The following is a 22,967-nucleotide window of genomic DNA, read 5'->3' on the forward strand; positions in this document are numbered from 1 at the left end:
TATGTAAATGAATATGCATTGGTGTATGTGTGTATTCGTGCTTGCTTTATAGTCGTACAAAAGCGTTTAAAATTTCACTTCACTTCTTGGAATTGGGTATGAATGAGATAGCTACTTTAGACTGGACGGCTATTTATGCCAAAAAAAGGAAACTTTAAATATTGAAAGGATACTTGTTATCGCATCAATTTCGACAGCAACATAAGGATAATATGCTAAGCTGAAGGTAATTTTTTCTTACAGCAATCGAAGTCTCCAAAGGATGCGAGCACCCAAAGATTCAAATAGATTACACAAAGACGTACGAGTGGAGGTAGAAACAATGGCAGGAAAATGGCTGGCGAATAAAATATAGGAAATAAAGGAAATAAGAGTGGCAACTAAGAAATTACAAGAAAATATGCACTCCGATAAGGGATTTTCCACTGTCAAATGGCAATCAAAGGATTTGCGCTGGAATAGAAGACACGAGGCATAATTGGCGATTTGTGGAGGTGAAGATAAAGAATGAGCTTAAAGTTGTAGTTACTAATGGTGTAACTACGAAAAATATGTTTAAAAGAAATAGCTAAAAATGACGACGCCCACGCTGATCATATCGCCATCGCATTAAGGGGTAAATTTCCACAGATACTGGGCGCTTTGGGACGTACTATGAAGATGATTGCCGAGTTGTGGTCTCGGCGTAAATTCGGTAAAAGTGGAACTGGTGTTTTATACAAGAAGTCAAAGCTTAATCCTTAAGCATTACTCTGGATAAGTAGCTGAGAGCAGTTGCAATTTTTGAAAAAAAATAAAAACTAAAACTGTTCTGAGTAGCTTTTCAATACTTCTAGAGTTACTAAAAAGGGGAAAAATTTCTGCAAAATTACACCAAAAAACTTCTTTTTTTTCAAAAGGTCGAAAAAGTTCAATTTTTTAAAAAATTTAAATTTTCAGTAGCTGTAGAATTCCAGGAAACTTTTATTTTTTTTTCAAAAATTGAACTTTCCACTTTTTTGAAAAAAATATTTTTGTTCGGCCCTAATTTTGCAGAACACTTTTTTTCTTTCCCGGAACTCTAGATCTATTAAAAAGCTACTCAGAACAGTTTTAAGTTCTGTTTTTTTCAACCATTTAATTTACTCGACTTTTTTGAAAATTGAAAAGCTACTCAGAAAAGTGTTAATTTTTATTTTTTCCAAAAATTTAACTTTTTCGTTTTTTTCGCGTAATTTGCGTAATTTTTTTCCTTTTCAGGAACTCCAGAACTATGAAAAAGCTACTCAGAACAGTTTTATTTTTTTTTCTTCAAAAACGCAACTTTTTCGACTTTTTTGAAAAGAAAAATTTCCAGCGTAATTTTACGCAATTTTCTGTTTTCTTCTCAAGGAGTCTGGAACCATTGAAAGCTACTCAGAACAGTTTTCATTTTTACTTTTTAGAACATTAACCTTTCCCACTTTTTGGAAACATTTTTTTTCGGCGTAATTTTGCAAAACTTTTTATTACACTAAAATTTAATGGGCAATAAAAATGGCTACTTAAAATTATAAAGATTTTGAAAAATAATTAAATTTTTACTTTTGCATTTTGCCGATCTGTTTTCAACTATATTTATTTACAGGATATTCCTAAAAATTGCTAACTACTTCTTTGCATTTTGCACCAAAAGATTTTATATATAAAGAAATCAAACATCGGGCCCCAAAAAATCGCTTCTAAATTTTATTTACTTACATCTAAAAAAAAAATATATAAATATATTCAATTTGAAGAGTAAATTCTTGTTTGGCACCACTGTGCGGCGCGCACTTGGTAAGGTGACTACAAATCTGGCGTTTGGATTTTAAATGCGCTCAGTCCAATGCATAAGAAAGCCGATCTTGCCATTTGTGCCAAGGAAATAATGAAGAACGCCATTCGATGTTTAGCTCCCCGAGCCAATAGAATTTACTGTTTTTTGTTTTTTTTTTTGCAAAAGATTATTTGCACTGTTAGTATTAATAAAAAAATTCAAATAGTCTTTAAATTATATAAATTTTTTCCTTTGTTAACTATTGTCCTTTGAGGAAGTCCTCGAAACGAGAAAAAATTTATAGCCACCGAACAATAGCGGCAAAGTAATTAAAAAAATTGCAAAGCACCAACAAGGCTACGTATGTAAGGCTAATGTATGTAGATTTGCCAACAGAAGAGAAGCGCTAGCTCAATCGCCACATTCCATGACTTATTTCTACCTTCATGTCCTTTTATTGCACTATTTTTTTTTTGATATTCGTTGCGCTTGGTAACAAAACACATGCCAATAGAGAACAAATGCTTTTGTACATTGCTGCACGGCTTCTTCGTGTGAATGTATTTATGTATATACGTAGATATAATTTTTTTCCTTTTTTAATTTTTTACCGATTTCTATCATTTTGTTCTTGCAATTAATTTGCTAAGCGCCAGCACCAAAACATTTCATTAAACATAATGACAAAATGATGGTAAATGCTTGTCCAAAATAAAAGAAAACTACAAATTTGCCAGAGCACTTTGCTAATATGGAGAACATTAACTTTTTTCATTGCTATTGCAGCAGCTTTTACTGTTGTTGCCTTTATTTTTCTATGCAATTTTTTATTTTCCTTCTATGCATTTTTACAACAACATTTAAGCTGTTGTCATTAGGTATCTACTTTTATGCGGCTAATTAAAAAGTTGAGCTCCTCCACTCGACGCTTTGCGCTTTTATGCTTTTGCCAATGCTTGCTCTGCTCTGCCCTCTCAGTCACTCTAACCTGGGCACCCATTTCTCTTTTACTTTATCTGTGCTCATCTGGCTTTCACTCGACTTACACGACTATGCAATTTGTGAGAAGTTGTTGCAAGTCAGGGGGTGGAGAGGCAGAGCACATTTGAGAGGATTGTAAAGCATTTAAAGCATCATAAAGCAGAATTTTTAATACCTAAAAAAATGAGGAAAACAAAGGGGAAGAGAAAAAACAAATTAGAGAAAAAATATACATATAAAGGAACTACACTTTGTAGAAAAGTTATTAACGAAACAAAGTGAACTTAATGCTTTTTAACACACTGTCCACTGTATTGAAGTGCATAGACAGTGCCAATGACGGAGCAAAGAGTTGAAGAAAGTTAGGCAAGCTAGGTATGTAGCGAGTGCACGCAGCATTTGTGCGAGCGCGCTGGCTGCACGCTAGTGAACAGCACCAGCAAAGCTGCGTTTTAATGAGTAGCTTCTAATTGTTTCCTTTTTTCTTTTGTACACTACTCATACAGTCTTTATTTTTTTCATAATTTTTTTAATTTTTGATTTTTTTTCTGTGCTCTTTTCATACTTCCAACTAAGTATCTATGCATGTAGTTTTTTGCTAGGTATTTTGCTGTGCAAGCAATTATTTTAATAATAATCCTTTGCTGCATTTTTTGTCCTCCTCGCTGCCATGTTCAACCAGCTGTTACTACCTTTTATGTGAGTGCAGGCAAAAGCTTTCTACTACCTTTTGTTTCCAACTTCCTCACTGCGCCACATTTCTATACTCTTTTTAACCTTTATCCTCTCAGTGTTGCTATGGCTTGTACTGCAGCAACTCTGCTTCAGCTTGTTGCTTGTCAGCTAAGCTAATAGCTATGTTATTGTTCTATGGTCAAGCTTAGAAAAAAAGTTGTAAAAGTAAATTTCGAAAAAGAGAAAAATTAGTAAATAAAGTTAAAAAGTGTGACACTTTTTATGGTGCAGTATTTGTATAAACAGGAGATATGCCAATATTTAAATTAGCGAAAAAACTTGCAAAGCAGTTAAAAAAAAAATAATAATAAAGTGATATGCGTAATTTTGTCTTCTGTGGTACTGACTACTTTTTGTTTACTTTTTAGCCTTATTACTTTCTAGTTTATTCCTTTTATTAGCCATTGAAATTTGTATAATCTTTCGCTGACAAAAAAGCTTTCGTAAACTTTAGACGCTTTAGTGTGTAGGAAAATCAAAGAAAGCTTTATCTTGATCGTGACAGCTTTAGTGACAGCTTATTAGTAAATCATCTACCTTTGGCATCGGCTTTATATTTTTTGATCGGTTATTCCCTTTGGATGTTTATGTTGATGTCTTTTTTTATACAATCGTTTGTGGGTTTGAGCCGAGACCAAAAAGTCTCACCAGGTGCATGCCTCCTTTGCGGATTTGGGCCAGTAGTTAATTCCCAGTGTGGACAGGTATCTCTGCACGTCGTCCTTTCATCGTATTCGTAGGCGCGCTTGCTTTCGTTTTCAAACAATGGGTGCGGAGTCGAAAAATTTTTCCATCAGAGCGTCGTCATCCATGCGTTCAATATGTCCAAGCCAGCGCAACTGTTGTATTTTTAAGCGCTTGACTGTGTCCAGCGTTAAAAAGCTCGTAGAGTTCGTCATTACATCTTCTTCCGTACTTGTCTCATACGTGAATAGGGCCATAGATCTTGCGCAGAATGGTTCTCGAAAACCCCCAAAGCAACCTCATTTTTGTTACACATCGTCCAGTTTCTGCACCATATAAAAAGACGGACATGATAGGAGAATTGCAGAATGTGATTTTTGCTCGTCGGGAGAGGGTCTGCTTTTCAATTGTCTACCGAGCCCAAAGTAGCACCTTTTGGTAAAAGATATTCTTCGCTTTATCTCCAGACTGACAATATTGGTGGTGGTTATGCTGGATCCTAGGTAGACAAAGTCCTTCACAATACGCGAAACTTTTTATGTGTTGCCAAGAAGTACTTTGTCTTGTCCTTGTTCACCGATAGACCGGCCCCTTTAGCTTCTTTTTTAAAGTTGAAATATATTGCGCTGACTTCCTTGGGTTTCTGGCGGTTCAGTTTGGCAGTTCTTATAATGCTTTCCAGTATCAGATTGAAAAAATCGCACGAGAGTGAATCGCCTTGCCTAAAACCAAACGGCGAGGAGATCTTATTCCCAATTTATACGGAGCTGAAAGCAGAATGACTCTACTACTTTGCCGACTGACAGTTCATCTGTCTAGGGGTAGTTCACATGTAAGCACAAGAACTACTACCTCTCTCTCAAGAGAGATAACCTCATGGGTGCACTCTTTAGCCAATTTGACAGCTAATCTGTTCCCTAAAATTTCACTGAGTGAGTACTTTAACCCAAACCTGGCTGATTTGGAAGTAGGAATCGTAGCAGGCCTACTACCTGTTTTATGTTGGCCACTTCCAACTGAAATAAGCTGTGGAAATCTCAAAGCCTAAACATGATATTAACGGCGAGTTTCTGACCAAACACGGTCCGACTCTACGCGTCAGTTTCAAACCGTTCTGGTCCGTGAATATGCTTCTGTACCTCTATTGCAGAGACTGCTACTCACTGCAGCCCTCAGAGAGTTGTGTATTGAGAATTCAATCGAAGCCTTCTTCGGTTCGCACCGATAGGTTTCTTTACACCGGGCTGAAGCAGAAATCAGTGGACTACGGCAGCCTTACCCGTCTTCAAAAGTTAAAGTTCTTTAATTTTAGTCATCAAATACACTTCCTCTTTTCTAGCACCTTAAAACAGCTCATAAGTCAACGCTTTCAGCGCCCATTTAAACTTCAACCATAAATAATCTCATTAAAATTTGAGGTATTCTTCATAAAAATCAATATTTTAAAGTTCGCAAGTGAAAAATTACAAAGTTCTTACTGTGACTAAGGCGAAAAGAAATTTAAGGGGAGCGCAAGGAAAAGTAAAATTAAATAAAAGGTGTTAAAAAGAAAAGTAAAAGAAGACAAATCGGCAGAAAACAACACTTGCAAAGCTGGCTGGCTTCAGCGACTTCACGCAATTTTGCACGGCAGCTGCCGAAAAGCTCTGGTCTCGGGCGCGAAACGTGCAAAGCAAAATGTTGCAAAAAATTTCATTCTTTAATTTAAAATTTTTTTTTTTTGGGCGGCATAAATCATTCACAGCATCGACAAGTAAGTCGAATTGATTTACTTTGGTTTTATTTTGAAAATTTTGTTTGTTTTTATTTTTGTTCTGCAGCATCTGCCTTGCTCTTTGCACTTTTTCTGTTGTAGATTAAACGTTGGTGTGAATAAATATGTATGTTTGTAGCAAAGTATGTAAGTGCAGACAAAAAGCGTGCGACAAGTCAAATCGAATGCGATTTGTTGGAAGTTCGTTTATTTAGCTTAAAGCGATTTGGCGGCGGTTACTTGAATAGCTTTTGATCTTTTGCTTGGTCGCCTCAGTATTGCTATTGATACTGTGTTCTAGCTTTCTTTGCAACATTTTGCGTTGCAGTGAAATTTTAAGAATTTGATTTATCTTTGAACTTTTCTACATTCTTTTTCTACATGCCGACATTTTTGTTCAACTTTTGTTGTTGTCTAGAAAATGCCGCAAAGTTTCAAGATTTTTTTGTTTTTTGTTTTTTAGTGGTTTATACGATACGTAACGGGGATTTAGAAGCAAACATTTCGTGATTTTTTTTATTGTAAAGAAAGGGGGTATACTCCCGAATACCTTTTGTTTTCAACCACTGAAAACCCGTATAGCTTAGTGAGTCATGCCCGTCGTCTTTTGCCCTAAAACTGCTCAAGATAGTTCTTAGAGTTGCTGGAAAATTGAACCAGGTTCGTAACTAGAATCAATAGCACCTTAGTTTTATTATTATTAGTTTATTAAATTCTCTTTGGGCAACAGTTCTTTCGAAGGACCTCGCGGGGTTGAGTTAAATACTTATACTTGTTTGTCTAAGAGCAAGAAGAATGAGTCAAGGGTATTTTTCTCAGTCAGTTCAAGGCTTGTTCTAAAATACCCGAGTAATAGGATGCTCAGTTCAATTTGAAGTTAATGCATTCTTTGGTTATAAAAAGAGAGTCTTTGGGATTGCTTGATCATCTTACTCATACATTTCACTTAAGTGTAGATGGATTTCTCTTTGTTTTTAAGGCTAAGGAAGGCATCACTAACTCTACAAAATAATTTTTTGGCTATATGAAATCAATATCAAACCAATTATGTAGTCATTATCTAGTGGTATTCACCAGAAATGTCTAGTTTAGCTAATAAGTTAGACTGCGTACAAAGGACCGCTGCTGTACTACAACGCCCAGCTCTTTCCTTAGCGTTATACCCGTAGATATTGCGGGCTCGGTCGTCAGACTAAGAAGCTCGCGGGTTTCCGTGAGGGAAACTACAAGACTGACGAACTCACGAGTCAAGGATTGATCTTGACTGCTACAGATATAAGGGATAAGGAAATGCTAAATTCAGAGAAGTTGCCAATGATAGATGGCGAATGAAACCGACCTTTCACATTACCAAAACTCTCTAGCCAGCCACAGACGCCCTACGCATCAAATCTCTACTTAATATGAGGCAGGATATTCGCATAGTGATTGGAGTCTTCACCGAACATTGTCTGATTAGATTAAACGGAGCTAGACTGGGCGCATGCATGCGGAAGCTGCATGGATGAAGACGAAGAGGAAACCATCCCACATCTTCTCTGCCATTTCCCGGATCTGTGAAAACGCGTTGCAAAAGCTCTTGGGAGCCATTTCTTCAACGATCTCGATGGCCTCAAAGCGGTGAACGTTAGAAGCTTATTCACTTTTTTGCTAAGCACCAAGTGGTTTATAGGGGAACAGGGATAATTAAAAAATTCCATGCGGTGTCATAGAGGATCCTGAGTCTAAGTGAGTCTTACTTTGGACTGGCGCCGAAGTTAACCTAACCTTCCTGGAATATGTCTTTTAAGTACTCGATAATCTGTGAAAACATGGACTTTATGAATGGTAGATCGGAAAACCTGGAACATAAGTCCAACCAACATCTTCATGGATAGGATGAAGTTGAACGGCAGAGTTGGTGGAGGTGTATTCCAGGGTGACATAGAAGTCACTGTCGCAACCTGTTGTTTACTTCGAGAGAGATGGGTTGGTTTGTAGTCGGTTTAGCGAGCCATAGGCGAAAATACCGTCATACAAAGTAAAACGTCATATGGTACGATTAAAATTGGTCGTAGAGTGCTTGGCCTCTATCCCGATCTCCTCCAATTACTTCAAAATTGGATTGATTTGGATACCAGGACATGTTGACTTTGCCGGAAATTTCATAAGCACATGACTGATGAACTGGCTAGATTAGGTAGTCATCAAGCTCAACTCGCCTGAGAGGGAGGGCATAGAGGTTACTGTCGCAATTTGTGATTTGCTCCGGGGCAGATGGGCTTATAGTCGACTTAGCGAACGCTGGGCGAAAAGTTCAACATGCAAAGAGGAAAAGACCTTCTGGCCATTGGAAGTGAAAAGAACATCGTGCAGCTGACTAACCTTCCATTAGGAACCTATACATTATTCTTCATATGCCGACGTCTAAGATTTCTTGCTGAGTATATTTTAAGTGATTTGGACTGAATTCCATTTATGTACATTACCATTTATAGAGCATAGGATAACATATAGTACTATTGAAAAGTACCAGAACTCGAGAGCATTGATTGGTAGAGCACATAAATAGCAACTCTTATGTAAACTTATAATGGTGGTGGTATTTGGTGGAATAGTTTTTACCTACACGCTATCCGACAAACACACTTTTATGAATGAGTATGAACGCCAGTAGGGTTAATGGCATAAGTACATAAGTGTGAAAAATTCAAGCAAATACTATTAGTATTGGAAAAAGTAGAACATTGCATGTTTTAAATAGCGGTAGTTGGGAATAGTATGGTTTTGAGTACAGAAATACCAACACATACCCAAGTAGGACACCGAGAAGCCATGCAGCGCAAAGAGGGTATCAACCCCGATAAGCTTAGTGCGGCACTTAGAAGGCTTCGCGGAAATGTGTGGCGGCACATACAACACAGCCAATGTATTGCAAACGCTTACGCACTAAATATACTTAAGCTGCTTGTACATGCTAGATGTTTGTAGTAATCGTAGTTAAGAAAGCAGAATAGGGGCTTCACGCTATTGAGGCGTTTCAAGCAGAGAAACAAGCAAGCAACCAACCAAACAAAGCGGTTGTAAATACAGAGCAACAACAGAGGAACAGAACGAGTACATATACCGATAGTTGAATGAAGGTACTGGAAGGCAGGCAGCATTAGGAAGTGTAAGCAAAGGTAAAAAGTAATGACGAAATCCTCAAAGGGGAGATAAGGAACAAGCTCGCATGCTAGCTTTTATTTGCACTTATACACGCTTATCTGTGTGTCGGTGTGTGTGTTCATATTGATTTGTGATGTTCTTGCACACACACGCAAGCAAACTTGAAATAGCAAGTAACTCCAGCAGCCATTGCACCGAGTAAGTAATTTCAATAGATCGAACAGATCGGTCACCATTTACCATTCAGTTACACTACATATACATATATGTATATGTACGAGTGTTACAAGGAGGTACGTGACTTTTTGCGGTTTGTGCGGATTTTTCGTGTGAATGAATCAAAATAAGGCACTTAGACAAGCTGTTAAAAGCAAAAGGGACGAGTTGACTGCCGGGTGGCGAATGGAGGGTGAGGAGTCCACTCACACAAACACACACACACACACGCACAATCGCCTTGAAGGAGCTATGGCATCAATGAAATTGACAAAAAAATATAGTAAAATAAATGGCATTGAACAAAATCGCAATTGTGGCACGTTTTACAAGTTGAAGCTGAGGCTTGTGCGGGGGCAAGCAAGCAAGCAGGGAGGGTTAAGCGAGCTGCTGTAGTGCAAAAGCTGGTTTAGAGCGGAGGGAGGATGTTTGTAAATAAATGGCAGCAATGATGATGACCTTGAATGGGCAGCAGAGTTACTGTGGATTTTTTATTTTTTGTTATTTTTTTGAATGTTGCTTCACTTTGATTTGTTTGTGTACCTACTCAACTTTCAAGTTTTTGCACATGTTTGTCAACAAAGGAGTGTGTGATAGCTGAGAAAGGTGTTGTAGCAAAATGGAATGAAATGAAAGATAAAGAGCCATGAAAAGTTGCTCGCAAACATAAGAATTTAAATAAGAAATTCTAGATAATCTAACGCTAAATAGCCTAAGTAGTCATTCAAACGCATTGAGTTGTGTACTACTATGCGAAATGATTTTATAAATAGCAAAAAAAAAACCTTCTCATCGAACTATGAAACAGATTCCTGAGCACTCTGTCTGCACTTACGTGGAGTTAAGATATCGCAGTGGCGGTAAGGTATCTCTGACCTGAGTCAGCAGTCAGTTCGTCACCACCAGGATTGTTATGTCAAGCTGATGAGATGTCTGCTCTTCAACGGCATCTCGATAGACGGCTGAGCTTTTTTGCTTGGTATACGAGCATATGAAGGAATGAAGCCATTCGTGTTACTTATGCCGGATGAGATTAGGATTGCCGTAGACGGAAACCCGAAATCGAATCTCCAAGTACTCAGTTTTAGTTGCTCATTGGGTTCGAGGCTTAGCGAAGGAATAAAATAATAGTTCATTAGTCCGAGTAACCTTTATAAGGGTAAGAGGATGTTACTGGTCTTTTTTCAATGCACCGAACAAATACAGAAAAAGTGCTCTATACCTTACTCGTTCATTAGTCAGGATATGCACATTTCATTAACGAATGCTTTAGGTGAGGACCGTGCTTCCTAATCACTTTTACTAGGACTCACAACTCTCCCTTTTCCGCTTGATTATAAATCTTGAATGCGTTGCATATATATTTGTCACTAAGTGAAATGGTTGTCATAAGTTCCATGTGTAAGATCTTTGAGCTACCATACGATTGCAACAGTGTTTAGCCTGAACTTACATTCCTAGGCAATTCTTGAAAAGTTACAGGCGGTCGCCAATGTGCCTAGTCTCACTTGCCGGTAACTAAAGGCTTTGATTCGGAGTTTGCCTAACTTTTCTCCAATTACTTAGACCACTTATTCAGGCCATAGCAATGATCACAGACAAAAAAGTAGTGGTCAGCGTGCCTTACGGTACGGAAGCGGGGCCGAGCCGAGAGAAGCGGTACCAACCAGGCTTTCAAATTAATATAGCTATATGAAAGTGTGGAGCTGGTAGCAATTTTTTGATTTTTGAGTTTCATGAGGTTTGCATAAAATTTAGAAATTTTATATCTATGTTTTTTTTTTATAGTACGCATCATATGTTTAGAAAAAAGTACAATAAAAATTGTTGAATTTACATAGTTTAGCCGTGAGTGTGCATAAAATATTTTTAGTTAAAATTATAATATTTTCCAACCAACGAAGGCTAAACTCATTAATTTTTCATTATTGAAAAAGTGTATCTATACAAACACTAAAGAAAATAATTATTTCTAAAACTAGCGCATATTTTTATGACAAAGCGTCTACGGCACAGCGCGCCAAAATGACAAATCTACAGCTGTCATATGCCTTAAAATGTGGAAGTAAAAATTGCCAAATAATTAAAATTTAAAATAGCGACTGGCCGAAAAGGCAGCTGCAAGTCATCAGTGTGGACCCTTACCACCACCACCACCAACACCGCTGCACAACGACGGGCATGATGTATAAACAACCTAATGCCGACAGTCATACATTTAATGCCAGTGTTCAAGCGATAGGCTAGGTAATGGGCAGTCGAGTCGGTGTGACAGCGCACGTTAGCGACGGCAATGGACAGATGAATGACGTGAAATACGAAATTGAGTGCTGGCGCGGCCACAGGGGCAACGGAAATGCTGTGACGGTGAAGACGAAGTATGAAGGTACATAGTAGTTGTTTTTGTTTTTGTGTGAAAGCTTTTACGTCAATATTTTTCTAAAATATGATTGTGTGTATGTGTTCAAACCCAAAAAGTGCTAAAGATAGTCTTTATTTGTACTTAATGTGCCACAAATGTGTTTGTCTCTTTTAATTGCGAAAATATAGGAAAATATGAAAATTAATGTCACTCAGTCTGATTTCATGCCCAGCAAAGGCTATGGAGCGACAAACAACCAAATTCGTATACAATTTTTGTAGCGCGCCAAAATTTTTTGCTGAAAGATTAAATGCAACGAAAATAATTGAGTCTCGACAGTAAATTTTTGAAAAATGTGTTGACCAAAAAAAATACGGACGCGCCAAAGGCGCTAAATGTAAACCACCACATAACGGCAGTTAGCGCGGTGATGTTGCAAAATATTTGCATTGGCAACGTCAATTTCGAAAAATTGCATAGACTTATTGCAAAAATATTTATTTATACATATATTGCAGTTGACGTCATGCTCGTCTTGCACGCCACATTGGTTGGCTGGTTGGTTGCGCTGCATTAATAGCGAAAATTACAAAAATAAATTTGCAACAAAGTAAGAAAAAAATATATGTATGCGCATACCAAATGCATAAGAAAGATGTAAGTAAGCGGAATTAAAGAAAATAATACATACACTGCCGGCAAAAAGCATTGGCACACCAAATTTTTCCCAATACATACATATATGCAAAAAATTTTTCTCTAATATTTTTCCGCCAATTTTTCATAAAAATATGGTTCATTCTGCAACAAAAAACATTAAAATATCATTCCTAAACTTCAGCAATTCAGCAAATTTTCTTGCAAATTTTCAACTTTTTAGTCCGAATTTTTTTTTGAGTATGCAGGTTTGTAGCTCAATAAATTTAATTACAATAATGTACAACTTTTAAGTAGCTAGGAATGACCGTTGATTTTTGTCAACAATTTTTCACGCGTCTCTTCCATAAAAAAAAATCGAAAATACTTTATATGGAACAAATGCAAAACACCTTCAAGAAAAAAATTCTCAAAAATCACTGCGATTTTTAGACTAACTCCGAACTTGCAGTTTTTTTTTTGCTAGAATTTAGTGGACTGCAAAACTGGATACTCGAAAAAATTCTAAAACTTTTGAATAAAAAGTTGAAAAATTACATTAAAATTTGCTGATTTTTTGGGAGTTTTGCAAAGTGTAGGAAATATATTTTTATGTTTTTTGTTGTAGAGGAAACTATATTTTTATAAAAATTGGCGAAAAAATATTAGAAAAAAAAATTTATGCATATATTGTGAAAAATTTTTTGTGCCAATACTTTTTGCCGGCAGTGTATAACTTATTCAATTTTTTTCTTTTAATTTCAGCGAAAATTTGAAGCCGCAACCAAAACTTTCATTGCAATTGTGGCGCGCCGCCTGTCAACGTCATTCATTAAAGGCAAACCGAGCCGGAGCAGAAGATGGAAACAATGGGAGTGCAGAGCAACGAACATCTTCAAGGGGCAATCGAGTTGCAATGGCTGCGAAGACATCAGCAAGTGAGCAGATGCGCTGCACTTTTAAAGATCTACGCAATGCATAGACTAAGCGAGCGAACGAGAAGAAAATCGACTGAAAATTCTGGCTAAAAATACATCAGCGCGCGCACTGACAAAGGTACGTTAAATAAAAATAAATGAAGTAAAGAAAAAAAACAACGTTCGACTAGGCAAGGCGACAGCTAAAGGGTGCAGCGATTGAAAGAAAAGCGATTGTAGAATATTCTCGTGTACTCATGCCAGTCTCTGCTCCGCATTAAATACCACACCTTTTTGTCTCTACCCCCCATCAGCGCTAAGCATAGCACTTTTTACTGAGAAGGCGCGGATATTTGCGAAAAAATGCAAGCAAATCGATACTCGTGTTGCTTGCCGCATATAAAAGTATGTATGTGCTACAAATCAGAGGCTAAAGCTCATGACATTGCGTCAATTTGGTATTTGTGGGTCGAAGGCATAGAATGTACCGCTGACAAGTTGATGTTTTGAAATTGGCATGTGCTCAAGAAAGTGTAGGATGCACTGTGAGAAAAATAATTAGTTCGAAGTGAATAATTATAATTAAAAAGTATAGCGAGCCTCGAGTGAGCTAGAGGGTGCGAGCTTTAGTGGCGTTCTAATACGAAACCATTAGACTTTATACATGCGCGCCTTTTTTAAAATACGGCTTCAACAAAACAATATTGTGCTGACCAAGCACTTGGGTTCACGCATCTTAAACAGTTTGGGCGATGTAGAGGAGGTGAAACTATTGGATATCCTCGGCTTCATCAGGGATAGTAATTGTTTCAGTAGAATAATGACTTAAGCTACTCTTTCTATTAAAGGTACGTGTCTCCACCTGACACTCACTAAAAAAGGGCACTCACAATGGACAATTCTGTCTACGAGTGAAAGTATAGCATATTCCACACACGCCTTCCTAACCTAGGTCCCTGTTTAGGCCGTTTAGTTTATTAAGTTATATAAGTCGTCAATCAAGTCTAATGGTAGGAACCGATATAAGTATCTCGAAGAGTTCGGGCCGAAGGAAGTGAAGTATTACATCATTTGTTTGAGTGGGTTTATAAAAAGGGGCATCGGTGTTGATTCAGAATAATTAGGAATTAAACTACATAATCGAGAGAGGAGTTGAGTTGGAGCACTGTCGGTCTTGCAGGGCCCTTTGTCGGTGATAGGCGGTGCCTGGTCTCATCGAACAAAATCCTCGATCCGGACCGAAACTGAAAGCACTAAGCTCCGAAAGAGGCAAAGCGGATAGCTTCATTGAGCCTTTGGGAAGGTATTAAAATCTGCACTGAGTCTGACAGGAACACAAATTTTTGATCTTACAGCTAGGTTAAATATTCGGTTACCTTTATGTACTACATATCGCTTCTGGGCAACCACCGATTCGGTAGCACTAATACTATGTCAATTTGACCGCTACGCGCATTTGTTTGGCTACTGTGAAAACAAAAAGTAAAAGGCATAAAATCTAACACTTGCCACCCGTGGGCGTTGTTGCGATTTTCAATTAACGAAATTAAATTAAACGCAAAAAAAAGAGCGAAACCAGAGTAAAAGTAATAAACGAAGGCAACACGCAATGCGAAATGCCAATGAAAACGTAAAAGCTTTTTGCAATAATTCGCAATAGAAAAGGCAATGGTCAGTCAAGCAGAGGATGGCGGGGAGATTGCTGGATGAAAGGCAAACGAAAAAAGGTCAAAATTGTTATAAGCATGCATACATATGTGGAACGCACATATGAGTGGTAGAAAAGGCAATAGCACCAATACAAATAACAACAAATGCAATAGTAATAATAACGAAACAAATAAAATCCCAACTAACAACTTTCCGCTTAAATATATTTGTGCAACACTTTAGCGGATTAGCTGAAGAGTACACTATGTCCATTAGGGCGGGCCAATTATGATTTTTTTTTGATTATGCGCGTATAGCATAGATTTTAAGCAAATTTGCTGAAGAAACCATGGGTCTAACATCAATTCGGAGTTTGCCAAATTTCGAAAATGGGTTTCGAAGGAAATGTGAAAATTATAATTATGGAAGTTTTAAGAAAAAGATGCAGAAATGGCATGCTTGAACCAAAAAAACCCTTATAGCATATTTTTATACAAAATTTAGGCACTTCTTTACGACACTAGAGCAAAATACTAAGAAACATATTTTCGCAAGTTGCCAATTTTTAATTGATTTTAAGCCCATGGTTTATTCAGCGAATTTACTTACACGTAGAATACTTCTGTGATATACGCGCATATTTGAAAAAATTTCCCATACAAATTGATCCCCCCTAATGTACATATATGTATGTAAGTATACATATATTAAAACTTACAAATACGAGCACATACTATTTGTTATTTATATTTCATTTAGACGTGTATACTATACATACATATGTTTGTTTATTTGTTAGTATGTATATACGTATGTATGTACTTGTGTATGCAAGTATTTGGTGGGTGGGCTGCTGAGCTCACCAAAAAAATTTTATGGCGCATTAATTTAGCGCACAACACAGCCAAAGCAATACAATAATACTCCCTTAGTTGTAAATATCTACGAATCAACATTAATCGCTGGAACTTAGCCAACAACAAATAATCATAAAAACAGCAACAATTTGCAAAATTAAAAGACGCACTGAAATCATCAAAAAGTGTGGATGTTTGTAGGTAGGAGGGATAGCGCTGATATAGGTTTATGTTTGGAGGTACATATGTATATGGTATACATATATGTGTGTATGTACATACGTGAACGAAAGAAAGGGACGTAATTAAATTTAGGGCATAAATGTGCCCTGTTTTGGATCACATTAGCAGATGATTAAAGACTCAACAGAGATGAACTCATGAATCCGTTGTGTGGATACAGAACTTAAATTATGTTTGAATCATATTTTGGTTTGGATTACATATTTATTAGCATTGGTAAGGAAAAAATTTCAGAATTCGAAATTTGATTTGGGGGAAAAAAAATCGAGCCAAAAGACGGGTGGTCGATATACGAAAATCTGGTCATTACTAAAATGCTTTTTAAATTAGTTTTAGGTGGCTACCCTTAATTTTTTTTTCTGCACAGAAAAGGTTCTCAAACAGTTTTAAATTTATTTATGTAAAAAATTTGTTTGCTTTTATTTCAATGGCATGAATTTTAAAATAAAGTATACCGCCTTTTAAAATATGTATTTCGTACTTGTAAATTCCCAAAAAAATGTTTGATGTGTTAAGTACATATGCCGATGGCAACCATATTTCAAAAGTGTGCTACGTATCGTTACCTTAATATAGAAAGGCCCTAACTCATATAGTCGCTGAAATGCAAAAAAGCCGTACCTGACTAAAATTTTTTATTGCTTAAAATGATGTGGGGACTTATATATCGATGAAATGCACCATAATCAATCAAAAGGGAACGAATATTTACTTAGTTACTGCCTTTTGTATTTCAGCGACTATATGAGTTAGGGCCTTTCTATATTAAGGTAACGATATGTAGCTTGCTCTGAATTTTAATATAGTTTAGTTGTCATAGAGCACACAGCTCTATTTAACAATATATAAATTTTGAAAATAATTCATTCATTCATAATTTTTGTATGAAAATGAGTTATCTATAAAGAGGCAATACTATTTAAAGTTTGTGCTAAATTATTTATTTAAAATTTTCGCCGAATTTCGTTTTGAGATCAATTATTTTAATTTTTGTAAGCAGTTGCGTGGAAGTGTGAAATTTTTAATATTTTATTCGGCAATCCTGTTGTAAACATGTTTTAAAATCAAAAGGCTTTTCGACTGCAAGTTTTTTTATGAAACTAGATAACTAACAGTTGGCAACTCTATTAAAAATTCATTGTTAACAAAACGAGTCCAAATTGCCTTAAAAACGAATAGATCGGGCTTTAAATTTTTTAAGCAGCCGGACGCAATATAAATTTTTTAAATGACAACTCTTTTATAAAAAATTTCAACATCAAAATGCTCTCTTAAAAACTTCTTGCTTATTAGCGTTGACTTAATATAAATTTGAAAAAAAATTTTTTTTTTGCTAGAATGTTTTAATTTCTAAGGCGACAGCTAATTCTACATACATTTCATTACAGTTTTTACATTTCATTTAAGTTTTTCAACATTCATAGTAGTTTAATACAAATTTTCAGATAGGTGGCAACCTTACAATACAAAATATTTCCCAGGCTCATATCGATCGAATGCAGCATTTTTGTTCTTAGAATATTTATCTGTGTCCTCTTCAAACAAACTATATATGATTGAATTAAAAAGAAAGTAGAGCCTTTTGCAAGAGTCTCTAATGGCCAAGTTTTTCCTGGACTAAGGACTCAAAAATAAATGCTTCAAACTCAAGTCAGGTCCTAGCAAGTAGGATCACAAGCTCTTCAAAACCATAAATCGTCGCAGAACAAGAAAAACTTGACCGAACCCAATTAATAAGAGTCTTCGATAAAGTAATCTGACAATAGACCATGTAGAAAAACCTATTCAGCCAACTCAAGAGCTCTTAAATATACTTTCAAGCTTCCTACACGCTGGCCTTTAACCTCTAAGATTGCAAAAACCACCTCACCACTCCCAAGCTTCCACTCACCAGTGCCAAATTTAAATGTGCGTGTTAGATGGCAACGTTTCAAGGCGAAAGTGATTTTTGGCGGCGTCTGCGAGACGCCATCAACAACAAAATGTACATTAAATAAAACAAACCAACAAACTCAAACCAGAATTTCGTAAGAATTTGCGACGACGAGAATAAAATAAATCCAAAATGAGCGTAGCCAGGCTGTCATCAAAAATACGACGGCAAAGACAGACGAAATTGCCATTTGCGACAAATGACAAACAGAAAATTTACTCGAAATGTGAGTAACTGCGTAGGGCGCGGAGATGAGGGTATTGGCTTGCTTTTAATTGCGCGAAACATGAATTGGGATGGGTGGTTAAAAGGAAGTTGTTTTTTTTTTTGTAGATAAAATCGCACTTGTTCGCCTTTCTGGCGGAGATTGATAGAATTTAGCGCAGAGCGATCGGATTTTCAGGAAGATTAGTGTTTGGAAAAACCAAAAGGAAGAAAGAGAAATCACAAAGTTGTCCGCTTCATAACTTTTATTTTGCTTTCAATCTGATTTTTGTTAATTTTATTGGAATTTTCCTAAGTTTTCTTTTTACTTGTGCGCCTTCTAATCCCAAATACAAACACTCTGCTTTTGCTGCCTGACTTGGCGTGTTTAGACATAATTTCGGTGAAAAAAAAAAACAAATAGAGCCGGTGAGTGCACTTTTTCCTAGAACACACGCCCAGCTCTAAATACCGTCGGTATCCTCGAATACCAGCAGACCCTTGCCAATTGCTTATTCACACACATCCCTTGCTGTTGCTTACTTATTCGATGTGCTCATACGCTCTCTCTCTCTCTCTCTCTCTCTCTTACTCAGACACTCGTTGCATTGCGTGCTACAAAAAATTAAAACTTTATGGCGCCATTAAACGTCGCACTCAGTCTTTGTGGCGGCGACAGCGCTGCTGTAATAATTACAGATGTTTTTCGATGACGGCTCTGCTTTATTGTAGATTTTATTTTAATGGGTTAGTGAAGGTTTTCGTAGCAATGTAGTGGGTGTCCGGCTTCCGTCAGTATATATAGTTCAGCACTACAATTAAAGCAATTATGTGTATTTTTTATTTTATTTTTGGAATACCAGCATAATTACTATAATTGTTTATTTATTTTGCAGGTTTGGAGCAGAAGAGGAAATATTTGGCCATTAAGTGTGACGAAGGTAAGAAGGTGTGACAGTGACAAAAAAAAAAATTAAAGAAATAAAAAGAAAAAATCTGTTAAGGCCGCCAAAGCCGAATGGTATAAGGTGTGTATTTTCATTCGATACAATCAATGTTGTATCTTCGATATGCAGAACATAAAAAATGTTGGCAGTGTTTCTCTGCATAAAAGGGAAAACATCCGAGTAAACTTCTGCTACGAAAAAACTTCTCATAAAAAACCTACTGCCGTTCTGAATCGACGTGGAACTGTTGATTCCTCCAACACTTTTGCTATTAATACTGACGAAATTCCATAAGGAAGCGCTAACCATGACTTATTTAGTAAGTAAACTTAAGTTTTACAGCTGGATTTGTCAACTAGGGTATGGGTTCGTTCAAACTAAATTTGACAAGAGATTATGGAAAATCGTTCTATAATGCAACATATTCCTAGCCCGCCGGAAAAATCAACAACCAAAAAGAAAATATTGGGTTATGCCTTCAGGCATGTATTGGTCCTTTAGCTTTGATTATTCTGTCTGCAAAAGTCATTAGGTAAGGGTTCTTAAACCGTTAGAGCGGATGGATGTTTATCTCTAACCGGAACTTGGTCGTATGCATGGTATATTTTAGGCTAGATGGAATAGGTTAGTCGAGACTTATGTATGTGATTACCCGAAAGCAATTTTAGTCCATCAAAGGAAGATGAGTGTTTCCTGAGACAAGTTTTATATGAATCTGGAACTAAAAAGTCTTCACAAAAAAAACATATAGCCTAACTCGCATTTTTATGTGAGTGAAGATGTTCTGTTGCTTGAAATGCTCACCTGAGAACTGGCGTTTTTTTTAGCGTTTTGGTGGGCAAATTACTTGTAAACTCTTGCTTCGTCTCCAGATCAGTGATAGGTCTGAGTATATTTTGTATGCAACTATGGATTGGAGTAGAATGAGCTTGCTGTCAGAGCCAAGCCGGTAAGCTATCTTTGAGAATCCAAATGATAATGGCGTAGTATGTGTTGCTCAAGGGTATGGAAATACAAAAGTAATATACTTTGGATAGAGGTTCGGTTATCCTTTTTTCCAAATTAGTTTGGAAATATGTCGTTCCAGAAGACAAAACTTTTAGAAGTTTAAGCCAACACTTAGAGTGCGTTTCCATCGTATATATGTTGGTTATTATAAGCTCTGGGATTTTATCCACCAGTTCTCAGGTCACGTTTTTCTTTGACGTAACCGATAAGATTTCTTAAAGCCTGAATATGACAGCTTAACTTAAATTAACGGAACTTAGAGCTTAGAAAATCAAAATGAAACAGATTTCGGCGTGACATTAAGTTGCGTTAGGTTTCGGCTGTTCAATTGTAAGCAACATCTATTTAAGAAAATTTTTCTAAATTAGCATGAAGCAGAGCGATATGCATACTTCTGAAGGATGTTCAAAAACAAAGAGAGTTCTGTCTATGGGCTGAGGAGAAACGTTTAACCCAGGCCGGAAGGGAAGTCTGCATTTCGATCTTAATAAAAATGTTTAGAGATCGTTCAAAGCATTCACAGTTTTCCATGTCCATTTACAGTTTCGAGTGTTTTCATTGCTCCCAGAATAATGAACTTATTTTCTTACGTGTATTTCCGATAGGAAAACTAAATCTCTGAGGTAGATATATAGCGTTGAAATAAGCCAGTAAGTAAACCACGACAAAGTAAACTTCTTAACTTTCTCAAAATTTTTTTTTTTATGGCATTAATGGCATTCATAACAATAATGATGTCCTTCAATGATCCTTTTAAAAACCTACAACATTTTACGTGCTGCTATGTCATAAAGCATCGCACACTACCTGCATACTTATTAACTTTTAAAGGCTATGAAGACTAAAATGAAATAAGGTAAAATGGTCGCATAAAAAAACTAACATGTACCGTAACCGCAATTGTCATTAAATCCTAGTAGATGGCGCATAACACTTTGACGCCATTTTTATGCCATGACTTTTATGAACTTACCCCAAAGGTAAGCAGGTACGTGCATGCACCTTAATACACCATATTTTATTAGCTGCTATTAAAATCATAAAATTTCAAATGGTAGTCAATCAATTTTCAATTACTTTCACATTTTTGCCGCAACATATTTAGGGGGTTTAATGCCGGTCTGTATTAATATGTGTGCGATTATATGGGTGTACATGTGGTAGTAGAAATGTTCATAAAACGTACACCTCATCATTCGATTAAGTCGCGAACGACCATTACGCTTGAAGAAACATTGTGCTGTATTGCATGGGGCAACTTTATATTTGCGGAATAGAGCCTTCAAGCTCACTCCCACTCACACTGGCAATTGCACTCACTCACTTTTCCCCCTTAAATTGCGCGCGTCACGCAATGCATTTATAGCTACAGAGCTATGCTCGTATGTACTACTTTCTCATAAAAAATTACCCTTTTATTTTAGTGTTATTTTTTTTACATTAAAACAGGGAATGTTTTTACCTTTTAAATGTTTATAAATAATTGAGCGCTAGCAAAGTTGTATTTCGCAAAGCACTCGCGCTGCACTCACACTCACATCCAACACTACGTTGTTCATTCACTACATAGAGCAAAAAATGAGTGGAGGCACTCCTTGGTAAGGATGGGTAAGAAAACCGACGAAGTAAAGTTGGTATTCTTCATACACTCGCTTTGTTGTACTTATGTTGTAGATATTTTTTTATGTACTCTCCTCTTTCAACTGAAAGCCATTGCAAGCAATAATGATCAAGGAAATGAATAGTTGTATATTTAGTAGTATGAGTTTGAGTGTGTGAGCGAAATGACTTGAGTACTTCAGCAATAAATTTCCCAATGGAAATCAACATAATATAATTTATTTGCTTGCTTACTTGTACTTTGCACTGGCACTCGTTCATTCGGACTAAGTTAGAGCTTTGGCCGGGGTGAGAGAGAGGAGACACGGGCGCAGTGCAATAAAAGCTAAGTATTAGCTAAGAAAAAAAAAACGATTTGCAAACGAATTACTAACTACTACACTATAACGAGGGAAGAATGCGTACGCAAATATTGAGAGCACACATACTTGTCTATATACTTATATTATAAGTCTTATAAAAACAATATAGGTACATATTCGCATACCAATCCATACATACATATGAATGTGCAAAAATCGTAAAGCTTTCCTACTAAATGCCCATAAGCTTGACAAGCAAGCAAGTTTGTATTGTTTGCCAGCAGAGTCTCGACAGTAGGTTAAGGGTTAAATGCTCGCTTATATGTATGTGCATGTGCGCGTAGTGCTATAAAAAGAAAATTGCTATCAGTATAGTCTTAAGTTTAGTTGTAGTTGTGCTATAAATTTTACTAACATTGTTTTCTTTCTTTTTTTTTAGAAAATACACTGCTGCCAGCGGACATGGCAGGAGGCAGTTCCCTAAGCGGCTACGTTGATAGACAACTTACATATGAAGTGCATTTGCATTAAGTCGGCTAAAAAGGGATAAAAGTCGGTGGAGAGAGCGGCGAGGTGCAAAAAGAGGAAACTATTTGTTGTGTGGAATAGACAGGGCGCGCTAGTGGAGGCACTATAGCCAAGTAACTAATTGTTGCGAATCGATAAAAGTGATTGCAAGCAGAGTTAAAATTTTGCAATGCTCTTTGGCTGCGGTTTAATTTAAAGCCTTTTACTGTTTGTATGTTTGTTTTAACTAATTGAGAATTGAGAAAATGAAATAAATTTATACTAAGTGAAATTTAATATTTTATTTTATATGTTATTCATTAGAAAACTTTATTAGCTAATTAAGCTGATAATCAGTAAATTTATTTGAAACTCGGCAACAGCGCTTTTTAACAAATCTAAGTATTTCTCTAGAGAGAAAGAAATTTAACTACATCAATGATCAGTTTAAGTGACCTTGCGCCAAAAACCAAGTATCAGTATAACTT

At 36.5% G+C, this 22,967-nt stretch overlaps 1 protein-coding gene and 1 long non-coding RNA gene across 3 annotated transcripts in view; one reads left to right on the forward strand and one right to left on the reverse strand.

Moving 5' to 3' along the window:
* LOC118744930 (ice-structuring glycoprotein) overlaps positions 1 to 22,967 on the reverse strand; it is a gene marked incomplete in the record, with an annotated part of 581,188 nt that overhangs the window by 119,611 nt on the left and 438,610 nt on the right.
* Positions 11,548 to 22,760, forward strand: LOC118744933. 2 transcript variants are annotated; one of them, XR_004993596.1, is made up of 4 exons: positions 11,548 to 11,679; positions 13,057 to 13,347; positions 18,992 to 19,036; positions 22,412 to 22,760. It is a non-coding gene; the product is annotated as an uncharacterized LOC118744933 (long non-coding RNA). The 2 variants fall into 2 exon arrangements; XR_004993597.1 differs by lacking the exon at positions 11,548 to 11,679 and adding an exon at positions 12,140 to 12,312.

The sequence above is a fragment of the Rhagoletis pomonella genome, unplaced genomic scaffold (genome assembly GCF_013731165.1).
Source record: "Rhagoletis pomonella isolate Grant_MI unplaced genomic scaffold, Rhpom_1.0 Rhpom_scaffold_00008, whole genome shotgun sequence".
Lineage (NCBI taxonomy): Eukaryota > Metazoa > Arthropoda > Insecta > Diptera > Tephritidae > Rhagoletis > Rhagoletis pomonella.